We start from the raw sequence: 12,861 nt of genomic DNA, 5'->3' as shown, positions 1-12,861 counted from the left end.
TGAGGTCTTGAAGTCTTTCACAGACGAGGTGACGCATCGAATCAGGTGTGTTTGTTTAAAGAGAGTCATCTAAAACTGGCGTTGGGAAGCACCGGCCCATGAGCTTGGCAGTTTCCAGGCCAGTAACGGAAGGCACCCGTCCTTCCTTTCCTGGAGGGGGGGCGGAGGGCTAACCGTTGGTGAGGATGGTAGAGATGCAAATCACACCTCTGGCTGACCGCCTGGGCCTTCATACTTACCTGGCAGGGGAGACACCATGATCAAGAAGGCGGTTCACCCAGGGCGAGGCTTGTCCATTGCACTCCGGCCATGCTGACCCCTGCGAATTCCCCAAATGCGGGAATCTCGACTGCATAATTTATGGTAGTGGGGGACTGCGTTCGCGCTCTCCCCTGAAATTGTTGGTGAAACAAAGCAGAAGAGGTTTTTACAGTTTTTTATTTATTTTCCTTTCAGAATGGGGAGTTCTGTCACATGCGAGATTTGTGTTGTGCGCCTGTGAAACAAAGTCACTTGCGCTCTTGAAAAATCGGACCCTGGTGGGTAGTTTAGTTCGAACATAGCGCAGACCTTACTTTGAAAGTAGATTGGACTGACTGCAGCCTAGCTGTAACTGTCTCCATGTTGTTTGGTTGTCCTTTTTTTCGATTCGTATTAATTTTGTTGTCGCTTACAGCGACACCTAGTGGCCTGTCGCCGCGCCCTTTTTCACCTGGCCTCGGACTGAGCCCCTGCACAGGTGTGCCGATTTGGGTGAAGGGATCTCACTCCTTCCTGGAGTTATAGCCATTCGAGCCACCTCGGACACGCCACCTTAGCACGCTTTGAGGTCCCCTCGCCAAGGTGAATGGAAATTTCCTCTATTTTTGGATGATTATTGACACTCAGACTCCAGAGAAGCTTTCTGTGCTGATTTGGGTGGGACTGGGCCAAATACCTGGCGCCAGGTTGCAAAAGAAGGTTTTCGACAAAATCCAAAATACCCGAAAATTTCGTCAGAGCGACGGGCCAATCTGAGACCTGCGTCTCGTTCGGCTCGAGCCAAGGATTCCGGTGACATAAGGCACGTGGCTCTGCGACCAACCGTTTGGGAGTTACGAGCGATGCCGTACTTTCCGTCGCTGCAGTTCCACCGTCAGGCCGATCGGGACAAGGCCCGGTGACGTTGCAGACAGGGGAGGGTACTACCATCCCGCAGTGTTGCAGGTGTTTTCATCTTTGTTTGATTGTCCATTTACATTACATTTTCCCTATTTTTCAGCTTACGGCGCCACCTAGTGGCCTGTCGCCGCGTCCCTTTTCGCCTGGCCTCGGACTGAGCCCCTGCACAGGTGTGCCGATTTGGGTGAAGGGATCTCACTCCTTCCTGGAGTTATAGCCATTCGAGCCACCTCGGACACGCCACCTTAGCACGTTTTGAGGTCCCCTCGCCAAGGTGAATGGAAATTTCCTCTATTTTTGGATGATTATTGACACTCAGACTCCAGAGAAGCTTTCTGTGCTGATTTGGGTGGGACTGGGCCAAATACCTGGCGCCAGGTTGCAAAAGAAGGTTTTCGACAAAATCCAAAATACCCGAAAATTTCGTCAGAGCGACGGGCCAATCTGAGACCTGCGTCTCGTTCGGCTCGAGCCAAGGATTCCGGTGTCATAAGGCACGTGGCTCTGCGACCAACCGTTTGGGAGTTACGAGCCATGCCGTACTTTCCGTCAGGCCGATCGGGACGAGGCCCGGTGACGTTGTAGACAGGGGAGGGTACTACCCAGATAGCACACTTACGTCTGCAAGATGTCTGTTAAAGAACTGTTGATCTGGAAAGCATCTGCCATCTACAAACGTCTGACATACGCCTTTCAGATGTCAGTTTTATATACCTTCTAAATCATAAACATCTAAAAGACATCTAATTGACATCTATCTGACATCTAAAAGGCAGTGTTGGGGAGTAACTAGTTACATGTAACAGCATTACGTAATTTAATTACAAAATGAATGTAACTGTAATTAGTTACAGTTACGAAGAAAAAATTAGTAATTAAATTAAAGTTACTTATGAAATTTTTAACGATTACAAAGGCAATTACATTTGAATATTTACACACATCCACATACAGATTTCACTGATTTCTTTCCCAAATTGCACTGACTGTTCTGAGACATACGCCCTAATAATTTCCAGAATTTTAACAGAATTTTTTGTTTTTCCCAGTCCGCCCTTCCTGTAAATTAATGGCAAAAACATGCAGTTTCATTTAATACAAATAGGCCTACTGAAGCTTGCAGTGTTGTCAGCCTCTGCCGCCTCAATATAGGAGTACATGAGCACATAAACATCATTTCTAGAACTGCTCTGTGTCACGTCATGCATTTTACCTATCATATCATATACAAAGAGACAGCAGTTTAAAAAAACACCAATGTTTCAGGAGTTTATTATACAGGAATGACACATGCTTATTAGATAACTGTATTTGAGTTGATGTATATGTTTTTATTTATTATTATTTAATTTTCACAAATTTAGAAAAGTAATCTAAAAGTACTCAAAAGTAATTAGTTACATTACTTTAATAAAGTAATTGAAAAAGTTATACTACTATAACATTTTAAACAGGGTAACTTGTAATCTGTAACCTATTACATTTCCAAAGTAACCTTCCAAACACTGCTAAAAGGAGACGTCCAATAGACGTATTGCAGATGAGCAAACAGCCTTAAAACTACATCTTGCAGATGTAAATTCATATGTCAAATAGACGTCTCCTAGATGTATGTGTGCTATCAGGGTACCATCCCCCAGCGTTTTTAGGTCTCCCAAAACTTACCAAAGCCGAGATGGGCATCGCCGTGTCCGGCTTCCTCCCTGCTGCGTCTTAGCAGCATCGCTTCTCGGCCTTTTGGCTAAGATCAAGTGTAGTATCTGTTCTTATCAGTTTAATATCTGATACGTCCCCCATCCGGGGACTACATATTAAATGGATTTTTAGATCACGGAGCTGGAGCCGGGGCTTGCTCCGTCCACTCCATGCATCGGCCTGGTATTGCAGTGTCTCCAGGAACGGTGTGCTTTCCCTTTTTGGGGATTGCCATTTATTGTGTCGAATAGCAGAACAAGGAATGAGAGCTGCCGTTGCAGATGCTGTGGTTTATTGCAAACTTTTTTCCTGATGTGTCCACCTGGGGTCTTGGACTCTTCCACTAACGATGCACCCACCTGAGGTCTTGAAGTCTTTCACAGACGAGGTGACGCATCGAATCAGGTGTGTTTGTTTAAAGAGAGTCATCTAAAACTGGCGTTGGGAAGCACCGGCCCATGAGCTTGGCAGTTTCCAGGCCAGTAACGGAAGGCACCCGTCCTTCCTTTCCTGGAGGGGGGGCGGAGGGCTAACCGTTGGTGAGGATGGTAGAGATGCAAATCACACCTCTGGCTGACCGCCTGGGCCTTCATACTTACCTGGCAGGGGAGACACCATGATCAAGAAGGCGGTTCACCCAGGGCGAGGCTTGTCCATTGCACTCCGGCCATGCTGACCCCTGCGAATTCCCCAAATGCGGGAATCTCGACTGCATAATTTATGGTAGTGGGGGACTGCGTTCGCGCTCTCCCCTGAAATTGTTGGTGAAACAAAGCAGAAGAGGTTTTTACAGTTTTTTATTTATTTTCCTTTCAGAATGGGGAGTTCTGTCACATGCGAGATTTGTGTTGTGCGCCTGTGAAACAAAGTCACTTGCGCTCTTGAAAAATCGGACCCTGGTGGGTAGTTTAGTTCGAACATAGCGCAGACCTTACTTTGAAAGTAGATTGGACTGACTGCAGCCTAGCTGTAACTGTCTCCATGTTGTTTGGTTGTCCTTTTTTTCGATTCGTATTAATTTTGTTGTCGCTTACAGCGACACCTAGTGGCCTGTCGCCGCGCCCTTTTTCACCTGGCCTCGGACTGAGCCCCTGCACAGGTGTGCCGATTTGGGTGAAGGGATCTCACTCCTTCCTGGAGTTATAGCCATTCGAGCCACCTCGGACACGCCACCTTAGCACGCTTTGAGGTCCCCTCGCCAAGGTGAATGGAAATTTCCTCTATTTTTGGATGATTATTGACACTCAGACTCCAGAGAAGCTTTCTGTGCTGATTTGGGTGGGACTGGGCCAAATACCTGGCGCCAGGTTGCAAAAGAAGGTTTTCGACAAAATCCAAAATACCCGAAAATTTCGTCAGAGCGACGGGCCAATCTGAGACCTGCGTCTCGTTCGGCTCGAGCCAAGGATTCCGGTGACATAAGGCACGTGGCTCTGCGACCAACCGTTTGGGAGTTACGAGCGATGCCGTACTTTCCGTCGCTGCAGTTCCACCGTCAGGCCGATCGGGACAAGGCCCGGTGACGTTGCAGACAGGGGAGGGTACTACCATCCCGCAGTGTTGCAGGTGTTTTCATCTTTGTTTGATTGTCCATTTACATTACATTTTCCCTATTTTTCAGCTTACGGCGCCACCTAGTGGCCTGTCGCCGCGTCCCTTTTCGCCTGGCCTCGGACTGAGCCCCTGCACAGGTGTGCCGATTTGGGTGAAGGGATCTCACTCCTTCCTGGAGTTATAGCCATTCGAGCCACCTCGGACACGCCACCTTAGCACGTTTTGAGGTCCCCTCGCCAAGGTGAATGGAAATTTCCTCTATTTTTGGATGATTATTGACACTCAGACTCCAGAGAAGCTTTCTGTGCTGATTTGGGTGGGACTGGGCCAAATACCTGGCGCCAGGTTGCAAAAGAAGGTTTTCGACAAAATCCAAAATACCCGAAAATTTCGTCAGAGCGACGGGCCAATCTGAGACCTGCGTCTCGTTCGGCTCGAGCCAAGGATTCCGGTGTCATAAGGCACGTGGCTCTGCGACCAACCGTTTGGGAGTTACGAGCCATGCCGTACTTTCCGTCAGGCCGATCGGGACGAGGCCCGGTGACGTTGTAGACAGGGGAGGGTACTACCCAGATAGCACACTTACGTCTGCAAGATGTCTGTTAAAGAACTGTTGATCTGGAAAGCATCTGCCATCTACAAACGTCTGACATACGCCTTTCAGATGTCAGTTTTATATACCTTCTAAATCATAAACATCTAAAAGACATCTAATTGACATCTATCTGACATCTAAAAGGCAGTGTTGGGGAGTAACTAGTTACATGTAACAGCATTACGTAATTTAATTACAAAATGAATGTAACTGTAATTAGTTACAGTTACGAAGAAAAAATTAGTAATTAAATTAAAGTTACTTATGAAATTTTTAACGATTACAAAGGCAATTACATTTGAATATTTACACACATCCACATACAGATTTCACTGATTTCTTTCCCAAATTGCACTGACTGTTCTGAGACATACGCCCTAATAATTTCCAGAATTTTAACAGAATTTTTTGTTTTTCCCAGTCCGCCCTTCCTGTAAATTAATGGCAAAAACATGCAGTTTCATTTAATACAAATAGGCCTACTGAAGCTTGCAGTGTTGTCAGCCTCTGCCGCCTCAATATAGGAGTACATGAGCACATAAACATCATTTCTAGAACTGCTCTGTGTCACGTCATGCATTTTACCTATCATATCATATACAAAGAGACAGCAGTTTAAAAAAACACCAATGTTTCAGGAGTTTATTATACAGGAATGACACATGCTTATTAGATAACTGTATTTGAGTTGATGTATATGTTTTTATTTATTATTATTTAATTTTCACAAATTTAGAAAAGTAATCTAAAAGTACTCAAAAGTAATTAGTTACATTACTTTAATAAAGTAATTGAAAAAGTTATACTACTATAACATTTTAAACAGGGTAACTTGTAATCTGTAACCTATTACATTTCCAAAGTAACCTTCCAAACACTGCTAAAAGGAGACGTCCAATAGACGTATTGCAGATGAGCAAACAGCCTTAAAACTACATCTTGCAGATGTAAATTCATATGTCAAATAGACGTCTCCTAGATGTATGTGTGCTATCAGGGTACCATCCCCCAGCGTTTTTAGGTCTCCCAAAACTTACCAAAGCCGAGATGGGCATCGCCGTGTCCGGCTTCCTCCCTGCTGCGTCTTAGCAGCATCGCTTCTCGGCCTTTTGGCTAAGATCAAGTGTAGTATCTGTTCTTATCAGTTTAATATCTGATACGTCCCCCATCCGGGGACTACATATTAAATGGATTTTTAGATCACGGAGCTGGAGCCGGGGCTTGCTCCGTCCACTCCATGCATCGGCCTGGTATTGCAGTGTCTCCAGGAACGGTGTGCTTTCCCTTTTTGGGGATTGCCATTTATTGTGTCGAATAGCAGAACAAGGAATGAGAGCTGCCGTTGCAGATGCTGTGGTTTATTGCAAACTTTTTTCCTGATGTGTCCACCTGGGGTCTTGGACTCTTCCACTAACGATGCACCCACCTGAGGTCTTGAAGTCTTTCACAGACGAGGTGACGCATCGAATCAGGTGTGTTTGTTTAAAGAGAGTCATCTAAAACTGGCGTTGGGAAGCACCGGCCCATGAGCTTGGCAGTTTCCAGGCCAGTAACGGAAGGCACCCGTCCTTCCTTTCCTGGAGGGGGGGCGGAGGGCTAACCGTTGGTGAGGATGGTAGAGATGCAAATCACACCTCTGGCTGACCGCCTGGGCCTTCATACTTACCTGGCAGGGGAGACACCATGATCAAGAAGGCGGTTCACCCAGGGCGAGGCTTGTCCATTGCACTCCGGCCATGCTGACCCCTGCGAATTCCCCAAATGCGGGAATCTCGACTGCATAATTTATGGTAGTGGGGGACTGCGTTCGCGCTCTCCCCTGAAATTGTTGGTGAAACAAAGCAGAAGAGGTTTTTACAGTTTTTTATTTATTTTCCTTTCAGAATGGGGAGTTCTGTCACATGCGAGATTTGTGTTGTGCGCCTGTGAAACAAAGTCACTTGCGCTCTTGAAAAATCGGACCCTGGTGGGTAGTTTAGTTCGAACATAGCGCAGACCTTACTTTGAAAGTAGATTGGACTGACTGCAGCCTAGCTGTAACTGTCTCCATGTTGTTTGGTTGTCCTTTTTTTCGATTCGTATTAATTTTGTTGTCGCTTACAGCGACACCTAGTGGCCTGTCGCCGCGCCCTTTTTCACCTGGCCTCGGACTGAGCCCCTGCACAGGTGTGCCGATTTGGGTGAAGGGATCTCACTCCTTCCTGGAGTTATAGCCATTCGAGCCACCTCGGACACGCCACCTTAGCACGCTTTGAGGTCCCCTCGCCAAGGTGAATGGAAATTTCCTCTATTTTTGGATGATTATTGACACTCAGACTCCAGAGAAGCTTTCTGTGCTGATTTGGGTGGGACTGGGCCAAATACCTGGCGCCAGGTTGCAAAAGAAGGTTTTCGACAAAATCCAAAATACCCGAAAATTTCGTCAGAGCGACGGGCCAATCTGAGACCTGCGTCTCGTTCGGCTCGAGCCAAGGATTCCGGTGACATAAGGCACGTGGCTCTGCGACCAACCGTTTGGGAGTTACGAGCGATGCCGTACTTTCCGTCGCTGCAGTTCCACCGTCAGGCCGATCGGGACAAGGCCCGGTGACGTTGCAGACAGGGGAGGGTACTACCATCCCGCAGTGTTGCAGGTGTTTTCATCTTTGTTTGATTGTCCATTTACATTACATTTTCCCTATTTTTCAGCTTACGGCGCCACCTAGTGGCCTGTCGCCGCGTCCCTTTTCGCCTGGCCTCGGACTGAGCCCCTGCACAGGTGTGCCGATTTGGGTGAAGGGATCTCACTCCTTCCTGGAGTTATAGCCATTCGAGCCACCTCGGACACGCCACCTTAGCACGTTTTGAGGTCCCCTCGCCAAGGTGAATGGAAATTTCCTCTATTTTTGGATGATTATTGACACTCAGACTCCAGAGAAGCTTTCTGTGCTGATTTGGGTGGGACTGGGCCAAATACCTGGCGCCAGGTTGCAAAAGAAGGTTTTCGACAAAATCCAAAATACCCGAAAATTTCGTCAGAGCGACGGGCCAATCTGAGACCTGCGTCTCGTTCGGCTCGAGCCAAGGATTCCGGTGTCATAAGGCACGTGGCTCTGCGACCAACCGTTTGGGAGTTACGAGCCATGCCGTACTTTCCGTCAGGCCGATCGGGACGAGGCCCGGTGACGTTGTAGACAGGGGAGGGTACTACCCAGATAGCACACTTACGTCTGCAAGATGTCTGTTAAAGAACTGTTGATCTGGAAAGCATCTGCCATCTACAAACGTCTGACATACGCCTTTCAGATGTCAGTTTTATATACCTTCTAAATCATAAACATCTAAAAGACATCTAATTGACATCTATCTGACATCTAAAAGGCAGTGTTGGGGAGTAACTAGTTACATGTAACAGCATTACGTAATTTAATTACAAAATGAATGTAACTGTAATTAGTTACAGTTACGAAGAAAAAATTAGTAATTAAATTAAAGTTACTTATGAAATTTTTAACGATTACAAAGGCAATTACATTTGAATATTTACACACATCCACATACAGATTTCACTGATTTCTTTCCCAAATTGCACTGACTGTTCTGAGACATACGCCCTAATAATTTCCAGAATTTTAACAGAATTTTTTGTTTTTCCCAGTCCGCCCTTCCTGTAAATTAATGGCAAAAACATGCAGTTTCATTTAATACAAATAGGCCTACTGAAGCTTGCAGTGTTGTCAGCCTCTGCCGCCTCAATATAGGAGTACATGAGCACATAAACATCATTTCTAGAACTGCTCTGTGTCACGTCATGCATTTTACCTATCATATCATATACAAAGAGACAGCAGTTTAAAAAAACACCAATGTTTCAGGAGTTTATTATACAGGAATGACACATGCTTATTAGATAACTGTATTTGAGTTGATGTATATGTTTTTATTTATTATTATTTAATTTTCACAAATTTAGAAAAGTAATCTAAAAGTACTCAAAAGTAATTAGTTACATTACTTTAATAAAGTAATTGAAAAAGTTATACTACTATAACATTTTAAACAGGGTAACTTGTAATCTGTAACCTATTACATTTCCAAAGTAACCTTCCAAACACTGCTAAAAGGAGACGTCCAATAGACGTATTGCAGATGAGCAAACAGCCTTAAAACTACATCTTGCAGATGTAAATTCATATGTCAAATAGACGTCTCCTAGATGTATGTGTGCTATCAGGGTACCATCCCCCAGCGTTTTTAGGTCTCCCAAAACTTACCAAAGCCGAGATGGGCATCGCCGTGTCCGGCTTCCTCCCTGCTGCGTCTTAGCAGCATCGCTTCTCGGCCTTTTGGCTAAGATCAAGTGTAGTATCTGTTCTTATCAGTTTAATATCTGATACGTCCCCCATCCGGGGACTACATATTAAATGGATTTTTAGATCACGGAGCTGGAGCCGGGGCTTGCTCCGTCCACTCCATGCATCGGCCTGGTATTGCAGTGTCTCCAGGAACGGTGTGCTTTCCCTTTTTGGGGATTGCCATTTATTGTGTCGAATAGCAGAACAAGGAATGAGAGCTGCCGTTGCAGATGCTGTGGTTTATTGCAAACTTTTTTCCTGATGTGTCCACCTGGGGTCTTGGACTCTTCCACTAACGATGCACCCACCTGAGGTCTTGAAGTCTTTCACAGACGAGGTGACGCATCGAATCAGGTGTGTTTGTTTAAAGAGAGTCATCTAAAACTGGCGTTGGGAAGCACCGGCCCATGAGCTTGGCAGTTTCCAGGCCAGTAACGGAAGGCACCCGTCCTTCCTTTCCTGGAGGGGGGGCGGAGGGCTAACCGTTGGTGAGGATGGTAGAGATGCAAATCACACCTCTGGCTGACCGCCTGGGCCTTCATACTTACCTGGCAGGGGAGACACCATGATCAAGAAGGCGGTTCACCCAGGGCGAGGCTTGTCCATTGCACTCCGGCCATGCTGACCCCTGCGAATTCCCCAAATGCGGGAATCTCGACTGCATAATTTATGGTAGTGGGGGACTGCGTTCGCGCTCTCCCCTGAAATTGTTGGTGAAACAAAGCAGAAGAGGTTTTTACAGTTTTTTATTTATTTTCCTTTCAGAATGGGGAGTTCTGTCACATGCGAGATTTGTGTTGTGCGCCTGTGAAACAAAGTCACTTGCGCTCTTGAAAAATCGGACCCTGGTGGGTAGTTTAGTTCGAACATAGCGCAGACCTTACTTTGAAAGTAGATTGGACTGACTGCAGCCTAGCTGTAACTGTCTCCATGTTGTTTGGTTGTCCTTTTTTTCGATTCGTATTAATTTTGTTGTCGCTTACAGCGACACCTAGTGGCCTGTCGCCGCGCCCTTTTTCACCTGGCCTCGGACTGAGCCCCTGCACAGGTGTGCCGATTTGGGTGAAGGGATCTCACTCCTTCCTGGAGTTATAGCCATTCGAGCCACCTCGGACACGCCACCTTAGCACGCTTTGAGGTCCCCTCGCCAAGGTGAATGGAAATTTCCTCTATTTTTGGATGATTATTGACACTCAGACTCCAGAGAAGCTTTCTGTGCTGATTTGGGTGGGACTGGGCCAAATACCTGGCGCCAGGTTGCAAAAGAAGGTTTTCGACAAAATCCAAAATACCCGAAAATTTCGTCAGAGCGACGGGCCAATCTGAGACCTGCGTCTCGTTCGGCTCGAGCCAAGGATTCCGGTGACATAAGGCACGTGGCTCTGCGACCAACCGTTTGGGAGTTACGAGCGATGCCGTACTTTCCGTCGCTGCAGTTCCACCGTCAGGCCGATCGGGACAAGGCCCGGTGACGTTGCAGACAGGGGAGGGTACTACCATCCCGCAGTGTTGCAGGTGTTTTCATCTTTGTTTGATTGTCCATTTACATTACATTTTCCCTATTTTTCAGCTTACGGCGCCACCTAGTGGCCTGTCGCCGCGTCCCTTTTCGCCTGGCCTCGGACTGAGCCCCTGCACAGGTGTGCCGATTTGGGTGAAGGGATCTCACTCCTTCCTGGAGTTATAGCCATTCGAGCCACCTCGGACACGCCACCTTAGCACGTTTTGAGGTCCCCTCGCCAAGGTGAATGGAAATTTCCTCTATTTTTGGATGATTATTGACACTCAGACTCCAGAGAAGCTTTCTGTGCTGATTTGGGTGGGACTGGGCCAAATACCTGGCGCCAGGTTGCAAAAGAAGGTTTTCGACAAAATCCAAAATACCCGAAAATTTCGTCAGAGCGACGGGCCAATCTGAGACCTGCGTCTCGTTCGGCTCGAGCCAAGGATTCCGGTGTCATAAGGCACGTGGCTCTGCGACCAACCGTTTGGGAGTTACGAGCCATGCCGTACTTTCCGTCAGGCCGATCGGGACGAGGCCCGGTGACGTTGTAGACAGGGGAGGGTACTACCCAGATAGCACACTTACGTCTGCAAGATGTCTGTTAAAGAACTGTTGATCTGGAAAGCATCTGCCATCTACAAACGTCTGACATACGCCTTTCAGATGTCAGTTTTATATACCTTCTAAATCATAAACATCTAAAAGACATCTAATTGACATCTATCTGACATCTAAAAGGCAGTGTTGGGGAGTAACTAGTTACATGTAACAGCATTACGTAATTTAATTACAAAATGAATGTAACTGTAATTAGTTACAGTTACGAAGAAAAAATTAGTAATTAAATTAAAGTTACTTATGAAATTTTTAACGATTACAAAGGCAATTACATTTGAATATTTACACACATCCACATACAGATTTCACTGATTTCTTTCCCAAATTGCACTGACTGTTCTGAGACATACGCCCTAATAATTTCCAGAATTTTAACAGAATTTTTTGTTTTTCCCAGTCCGCCCTTCCTGTAAATTAATGGCAAAAACATGCAGTTTCATTTAATACAAATAGGCCTACTGAAGCTTGCAGTGTTGTCAGCCTCTGCCGCCTCAATATAGGAGTACATGAGCACATAAACATCATTTCTAGAACTGCTCTGTGTCACGTCATGCATTTTACCTATCATATCATATACAAAGAGACAGCAGTTTAAAAAAACACCAATGTTTCAGGAGTTTATTATACAGGAATGACACATGCTTATTAGATAACTGTATTTGAGTTGATGTATATGTTTTTATTTATTATTATTTAATTTTCACAAATTTAGAAAAGTAATCTAAAAGTACTCAAAAGTAATTAGTTACATTACTTTAATAAAGTAATTGAAAAAGTTATACTACTATAACATTTTAAACAGGGTAACTTGTAATCTGTAACCTATTACATTTCCAAAGTAACCTTCCAAACACTGCTAAAAGGAGACGTCCAATAGACGTATTGCAGATGAGCAAACAGCCTTAAAACTACATCTTGCAGATGTAAATTCATATGTCAAATAGACGTCTCCTAGATGTATGTGTGCTATCAGGGTACCATCCCCCAGCGTTTTTAGGTCTCCCAAAACTTACCAAAGCCGAGATGGGCATCGCCGTGTCCGGCTTCCTCCCTGCTGCGTCTTAGCAGCATCGCTTCTCGGCCTTTTGGCTAAGATCAAGTGTAGTATCTGTTCTTATCAGTTTAATATCTGATACGTCCCCCATCCGGGGACTACATATTAAATGGATTTTTAGATCACGGAGCTGGAGCCGGGGCTTGCTCCGTCCACTCCATGCATCGGCCTGGTATTGCAGTGTCTCCAGGAACGGTGTGCTTTCCCTTTTTGGGGATTGCCATTTATTGTGTCGAATAGCAGAACAAGGAATGAGAGCTGCCGTTGCAGATGCTGTGGTTTATTGCAAACTTTTTTCCTGATGTGTCCACCTGGGGTCTTGGACTCTTCCACTAACGATGCACCC

The 12,861-nt window shown here is 45.8% G+C and overlaps 8 non-coding genes across 8 annotated transcripts; all 8 read left to right on the top strand.

Moving 5' to 3' along the window:
• Positions 1–231: 231 nt before the first annotated feature.
• On the top strand, positions 232–395 carry LOC113085694 (U1 spliceosomal RNA). Its single transcript, XR_003284390.1, has one exon. It is a non-coding gene; the product is annotated as a U1 spliceosomal RNA (small nuclear RNA).
• Positions 396–2,882: 2,487 nt separating this feature from the next.
• LOC113085726 (U2 spliceosomal RNA) lies at positions 2,883–3,073 on the top strand. Its single transcript, XR_003284421.1, has one exon. It is a non-coding gene; the product is annotated as a U2 spliceosomal RNA (small nuclear RNA).
• A 374-nt stretch (positions 3,074–3,447) lies between these two features.
• Positions 3,448–3,611, top strand: LOC113085693 (U1 spliceosomal RNA). The gene has a single exon (XR_003284389.1). It is a non-coding gene; the product is annotated as a U1 spliceosomal RNA (small nuclear RNA).
• Positions 3,612–6,098: 2,487 nt separating this feature from the next.
• LOC113085725 (U2 spliceosomal RNA) lies at positions 6,099–6,289 on the top strand. The gene has a single exon (XR_003284420.1). It is a non-coding gene; the product is annotated as a U2 spliceosomal RNA (small nuclear RNA).
• Positions 6,290–6,663: 374 nt separating this feature from the next.
• On the top strand, positions 6,664–6,827 carry LOC113085692 (U1 spliceosomal RNA). The gene has a single exon (XR_003284388.1). It is a non-coding gene; the product is annotated as a U1 spliceosomal RNA (small nuclear RNA).
• Positions 6,828–9,314: 2,487 nt separating this feature from the next.
• Positions 9,315–9,505, top strand: LOC113085724 (U2 spliceosomal RNA). The gene has a single exon (XR_003284419.1). It is a non-coding gene; the product is annotated as a U2 spliceosomal RNA (small nuclear RNA).
• A 374-nt stretch (positions 9,506–9,879) lies between these two features.
• Positions 9,880–10,043, top strand: LOC113085691 (U1 spliceosomal RNA). The gene has a single exon (XR_003284387.1). It is a non-coding gene; the product is annotated as a U1 spliceosomal RNA (small nuclear RNA).
• Positions 10,044–12,530: 2,487 nt separating this feature from the next.
• LOC113085723 (U2 spliceosomal RNA) lies at positions 12,531–12,721 on the top strand. The gene has a single exon (XR_003284418.1). It is a non-coding gene; the product is annotated as a U2 spliceosomal RNA (small nuclear RNA).
• The last annotated feature ends 140 nt before the right edge of the window (positions 12,722–12,861 follow it).

This window comes from Carassius auratus, unplaced genomic scaffold (assembly GCF_003368295.1).
Source record: "Carassius auratus strain Wakin unplaced genomic scaffold, ASM336829v1 scaf_tig00042159, whole genome shotgun sequence".
Taxonomy (NCBI): Eukaryota; Metazoa; Chordata; class Actinopteri; order Cypriniformes; family Cyprinidae; genus Carassius; species Carassius auratus.
This window is presented reverse-complemented; position numbering and strand designations above follow the sequence as displayed.